This window comes from Petaurus breviceps, unplaced genomic scaffold (genome assembly GCF_028583685.1).
Source record: "Petaurus breviceps papuanus isolate PSGF00001 unplaced genomic scaffold, PetGlider_PUasm1.0 688, whole genome shotgun sequence".
NCBI classification, from domain to species: Eukaryota; Metazoa; Chordata; class Mammalia; order Diprotodontia; family Petauridae; genus Petaurus; species Petaurus breviceps.
Genome location: NW_027186457.1, coordinates 14193569 through 14200275, shown reverse-complemented (window position 1 = coordinate 14200275; position 6707 = coordinate 14193569).

Here is a 6707-nt window from a genome sequence, read left to right as displayed (position 1 = left end):
AGGGTCACAATTGGTAAGTGTTTGAGGTGGAGTTTGAATCTGTATCTTCCTAATTCCCAGTCTAATACCCTCCTACACCATGCTGAATCCCTACTGATGTCTCATCGATGACTCCCTCCAACACTGCAAATGGCATATCTCATAATATGCTACCCTATGTCTTCATATAAATCCTTCATGGGATCTTTCTTGTATGTCTTTAGATAGTACCTAGATACTAGGCATAAAAAGAGGAAGACATTCTTACCACTGCTAAGAACCGTCAAGGAGGGCATCTCCTTGTCAAGAACTGTCAGAACTGTCAAGAAGGACATCTTACACAAGTTCAAATGAAGTATTCCCTATTAATGTTCAGGCTAGTGTTCCTGTTTTGGGGTAGCATCTTGCTGCTTACATTGAGCCACGAACACTATAGAGCCTTCTCAATGAGAACTATAGTCATGCAAAAGAGCTTAGTCATCTACATGTGGAATACAAAGTGGATGAAGAGATCATATTGTCCTGTATATGATAAGAAGCTAGATGGCAGCCTACCTAGTTAATCCATCAGCTCATTCACCTTGGACATCCAATTCAAATAATCAAGTAGGTGGACCCAAAATTGAGCAGGAGGATGATATTGGGCTGGATCACATTTGGGAAATGGCACAACACATTCAATTATCTGTAATTGTTCCCTGCTGCCAAAGCACGTTTTTTTAAAAAGCAACAATATTCTTCTAAGTGGTGCTATATGGTTTTGAAACATTGAACATTATGCTCTCAGAAGAATCAAAATTTCAAGTTGCTCAAAGGACAATAGAAAAACGAATAATGAGTATTACAAGGTGACAAGAAGTGTTGTAGTGGGCCAAGGTTAATAGCTGGATAATTCATGTGTTGCACAGGAATTTCCTGAAATATTTTAAGACCCAGAGAAAGGTCTCCAGTTCATTGAGTAGATTCTCTATAAATAATTTATGAGAAGACATGGCAAAGAATCACACAGATGGGTTGCTGTCTGTATGAGTGAAGGGTGTACCCACACCAATGAAATCAACCAAAGCACTGAAGCACCAGATTGTAGAGTAGAAACTCTGTCATAGAGTATTGTATCTCCCTAAACACTTTACTCAGGACTTTGCACTTAGTAAGTGTTAGTAAATGCTTTTTGATTGAAGGAAGGAAAGAATGAGCAAAAATGTTTTACATTTCTCTATGTGGTTTGGTCTTGCAAAATTGTTTTAAAGTAAGGCAAAAGAATGAATCAGTGATAACCTAATAGTAACACTTGCCTTACAAGTAAGTGGAAGAGTACGATATCTGTGTAGTGTGAACAGAGCATCCCACTCTCAACCCTGAGTCCCCCACTAGAATTCTCACATTACACACTCTTTAGGGGTAAGCAGGGAAGGATGCTTTTCAAATTCCTTTGTTATCTATGAAGGGAAACACAGTTAGCCATTATCAATCATTAACATATTACTGGAAGTGAATTCTATAGATCAGCTAGCCAATGCCCAAAAGGATTTCATAGGAATGAAAAGCAGGGTGGGTAAATTGGAGGAATCAGGGGAGACAGAAAAGGGTGTAAGGATACAGAGCTTGGAATGTGGCTGACCTGTTGTTCAATTACTTCAGTTCTTCTTGACCCATTTGGGGTTCTCTTGGCATAGATAGTGGAGAAGTTTGCCATTTCATTTGACAGCTCATTTTACAGATGAGGAAACTAAGGCAAACAAGATGAAATAATTCTAGACCCAGTGCTCTATCCACTGTAGAGCCTAGCTGCCTCCCGTAGCTAGTATCTGAGGTCATATTTGAACTCATGTTTCCTCACTCTGGGCCTGGTGCTCTATGTATGATGGCACTACCTACCTGCCCTGTGAGTGACCTCGTGGGTTGGTATAATCCAAGAGTCTTTAGATGGTGAGGGCTTTGGGCATTTGAGAAGGGGTGGTTATGGGTGATGAAGGGTGGAAGAGGGAAGAGAAAGGACTGGGGCTCAGACAATGAAGAAGGAAAAATAGGTTAGTACCAAACCCAAATCTCCCTGATTTCACAATTTTGCTCAGGGCTAGTCCTGTAAACTAAGAGGATGAGAAAGATGGTTGGGAAACTTCCCATAATTTATATAATTCTTATCTTCAAACTCTTTAACTGTTCATTTCAGCAAAACCTTGATTTCCTGTCCTATAAAATTCAAACTAAAAAACAACAACAACAAAAAAAAACAGTCAACAAAAAACCCTAGTAAGCAATCAAGTCCCCAATCAACCATGGCCTTCTGCATAGAACTCAAGGACATTCTTTAACACGCACAGTGGCCAGGTCTTACTCATCTCTGTGGCCCCCAAAGCACCCAACCCAGTGGCATACAGAATGGGCACTGACTAGGTTGTAGGTAGTATTGTAGATAAGAGTACTGGAATTCAAATCTGGAAGGACTGAGTTCAAATCCTGCCTCAGACACTTATAGGCTGGGTGACCACTGACAAGTAATTTATCTGTTGTTGGCCTCAGATTCCTCATCTGTAAAATGAGGATTAAAATAGCACACGCTTCCTATAGCTATTGTAAGAATCAAAGAAAATAACATACAAAAAATTCTTTGAAAAACATTAAAGTGTTATGGAGGTGCTGTTATTATTATTACATGTGTCTCTTGAATTCAACTGAATTTCTAAAACAATTGCTTCCCTCAAGTGCCCCATGTGCCGTGTGTATGCCAAGTCCTTTTCATAGTTATAAATGATTCAGTTTAATAAGAATCAGGGTTGAGAACCATATGCCTTTGGACAATCAAGCTAACCTTGGTCCATAGCCTTTCATTGGAAAAGTTTCAGCCATGAGACCCAAGTTCAGAACTGAGAAAATACAAATGAATGCAGACAGCAATTGCCAATTAAGTTGGGTTTTCCTTGTGATCTTTATCTGAACATTGCAGTATCTTGACATTATTTATTAAGATAGCAAGATAAAACTCTTCTCTAGTCCAAAGTAAATTAAACCAGTTGCCTCAAAGCCCCAAGCTAAGCCATATCATTCAAACCCCAATCTCCCAGACAGTTACATCATTGTAGAAGCTTAAGAGATTCCCTGGGGAGGGAAAAAAGAGGTCATTCTTTAGCTTTTCCCCTCCTGAAGAGAAACGACTTGCCCCTTACTAGTTTCATCAGATAATAAGATTATAAGATCATACACTTAGAACTGGAAGGACCCTCAGATATCATCTAGTCCATCTCTCCCATTTTTCAGATGTGGAAACTGAGACCCAGGGAAGTTAAGGAACTTTCCCAAAGTCCAGTCTTCCATCTTGAAGCAGTCGTGAATGATGCCACATTTAAAGGGCAAAATTCGGTGCTGCTCTAAAAATAAGGTTACATTCCATAGTTGAATTAGCAAGATGTAATGGCTAAGCCCTAGAGGGCTTGGGCTTAGGTTTTGTCACTCACTTGCTGTGTTTTGGGTTAGAATTGGGTTAAAATGGTTATACCACTACCTGCCTCACAGGGGAGTTAGGAGGAAAGCTAACCTTAGAGCACCATAACAATGTGAGTATGGGCTAGCAGAAAGGGTGTTAGATTTGGGTCAAGGGGCTCGAGTTCAGGTCCCAGCTCGGACACACTTTCTAGTTTTCTGACCTTGGTCCAGTTACTTCATCTCCATGATGAAGAAATCATGAGTTTTCTCTTCTGTGAAATGGGAACAATGTTATTCCATGAGACAGTTATGGTTTTGTGAAACTGAAAGCACTGTGCAAAAGTGAGTTATTCATTGAAAGTGAGCTCTAATAATCACATTAGTTAAAATAACAATTCTTTCTAAAACCCAGAAGACTTGGCTTTCTGCAGTGGTATTTGATCTCTCCCTTCAGGCATAAGTGTTTCATTTAAACTTTTGTTAACCTCAAAGGCAAATGCATATGGAATAAACTTTCCCTAATCAGATACAATTATCCCATTTAGGAGGAGGAATAAGAAGAAAGCTTAGCTGAAAAGCACAAGGTCTGGGTTCTAGACTTGGGTCTGCCACTGACTAGCCATGTGAACTTGACCTTGTCATTCTTTGGGACTCAGTTTCCCCATCTGTTAAAATGGCGTGGGGCGGGAGCGGGGGAGAGGGAGAATTGACTAAATCTTCTGCAACATCATTCTACAATCTCTGATCCTGCCTGGCTTGAAATTCCCACTAGAAAAGTAGAGGTTATTGGAAAATCAAAGTGAGGGAAGACCTTCTCCAGAAGGAAACTACAGAAACGGTATACATTTTCCCTGGGCTTGAGAGAGGGTGCTGATACTCTCCATCTCTCCGGTCAATACATTGGCATGGATTAATTTATAAGATGAACTCATCGTTACTTTGTAAGTCCAAAAAGTCTTACACTAACACAAAGAGTATAGGAAAGGTCAGATTCAATGGACTAGGGCCATGGTAATGATTAAAGGGGCAAGGGAATCACAGAAACCTGAGAGATTCCCAACTCAGCAGGTCCAGGAAACAAGTAAATGACAAGCCAAAGACCTAGGCTCTAAAAGATGGGGAGAGCAGGAGAAGGGGCCCACAACTGGCTTTCCTCTTTCACTTCTCTACCTAGAATACCTCCAAAGGTCCCTGTTACCATATTCCCTGCCTTCTGTTGGTGACCATCATCACAGTGTCTAAAGTCCCTCAACTGGTTATGATTCCAATTTTCCTAGTGATTTAGAGGATTTTATGGTTTTAGACTGTAGAATAAGGTCTGAAGTAAAATCTTGGAATCATTAAGTAAGAGAATGAATCCCTTTTTCATGTAAAAAAATTAATGGAATCTTTGACAGAGAAGATGCATGAAGACAAAAAGCTACAGTAAATTCAGCAATGCTTTTAAATGAGATTTTATTTATGAATCACATTAGCATATGTATAAATATGTACATATACATATCTATTTGAAAAATAGTAATGCACTTATGGATGTGACAATATTTATTCAGTATTGAGAAGATATATTTGCTTATCTGTGGATTTGCTTATTGATTTATAGACTACTTCTGATCTCTCCATGACCAATCTAGCTTAACTCACCTTTTCTAAAGATAAGGAAGCTAAGGCCCAGAGAGTGAAGGGGAGTGACTTGTCCAAGGTCACACCATTAATAAAAGACATAATCTCAAAGAAGAAAAGAAAAAAGATAGCAAGCTTCAAGATCCCTTTGGCTTAAGTCTCTGTATTCTCCAAAGTGGCTTTGCAAGTAGACAATTAGGGACATAGAGAAACTGAGGCCAAAACAAAGTGAGGAGGATTTATTGTTTCCCAAATCACAAAATTCAGAAATTACAGGCTGTGTTGATGAGATTCCTTTGTGGGCCCTGACACAGTCATGCTGAAAAATCTATTTCCAACTCCAGGCTTTCCATCTCCTAATCAGGTTTTAATCCCTGACAACACTACATACAGTTCACTCCATGGTTACCAAGTTTCCTTCTTATGAAGGACTTTATCAAAAGCCTCAGGAAAGTCTAAATAAATTATAGCCACTGGTCCCTTTTATCCACTGCTTCCTTTCAAGGACTTCTGACAAGTTCAAGAGCATGCTTTTTACCCTTCCTGAATCCATGCTGGTCCATTGCAATCATTCGTTACCCAGCCAGGTGCTTTGTACTGTGTTTTAATGACCCAGCCTGTGCCTCAGTTAAAGAGGAAGTCCCACCAGTCTGTCGGTAATTCCCAAGGGGCAGCCAGGGTTCTTTATTCCCACAAACTGTAATACAGCACATGAATTCAGTTTAAAGATTAACTGATATTTTTGCTTCATTGGCCCCTGCTCATAAAAGCTTACCTTGCAGGAAAAGGGGGAATTGGATCAAATTGGTATGATCATGTAGAAGTGACTACATCTCTTTGAATACTGGAAGGGCTTTACTGTCAGGGTTTCATTAATAATGACTGATATTTTATAACATCTTAAAGTTGGCAAGTGCCTTAAACACATTATTCCATTGAGACTATCCCCAAGTACTAGGAAGCAAGCTCTACAGGTGTGATTACCCTCATTTCACAGATGGAGAAACTAAGGTTCAACAAAAAATTAAATGATTGGCCTGTGGTCACATTGTTAGTAGTCCTCAGAGATGGGATTTGAACTCAGGCCTCCCCTGGTTCCAGGTCCATCACTCTAGCTATTATACCATGGCTGCCCCTCAAAAAGTCCACACACCAATAAAAAGCAGGGAGGATGCTGAGGGAAGAGGAAGACAATCTCCCAGAGAATTTGTGGGTCTTCTTCCTGTTTTTTTTAGTACTTCAGTATGACATACTTATGGATTAAGGGTCCTGAGGTCAACTTGAAAGGGGACTGAGTTGACTGTACTTCCAATCACACCTCTATCTACTCAGAAAGGAGTGAAGTGACTGATGAAAGTGTGTTGTCATTTAAAGCATGAAAAGTATCCTGTTTCCCAAAAGAAACAGGTACATCAAGAACATGGGAGTTAAAGCTGGCTGTGACAATGTGTTAGGACCCCCTTGTTCTTTCGTCAATTCTCCTATTCATTTGCTGCATGTCCCTTTGATAAGTCTATTAACCTGTCTGACCCAGTTTACCCACTTGGAGAATGGGTATGACTTTTCTCGAATCTAAAAATGTACCAGATCCTTTATATTTTTAAAAGAACAAAGTGTGTGTGTGTGTGTGTGTGTGAGAGAGAGAGAGAGAGAGAGAGAGAGAGAGAGAGAGAGAGAGAGAG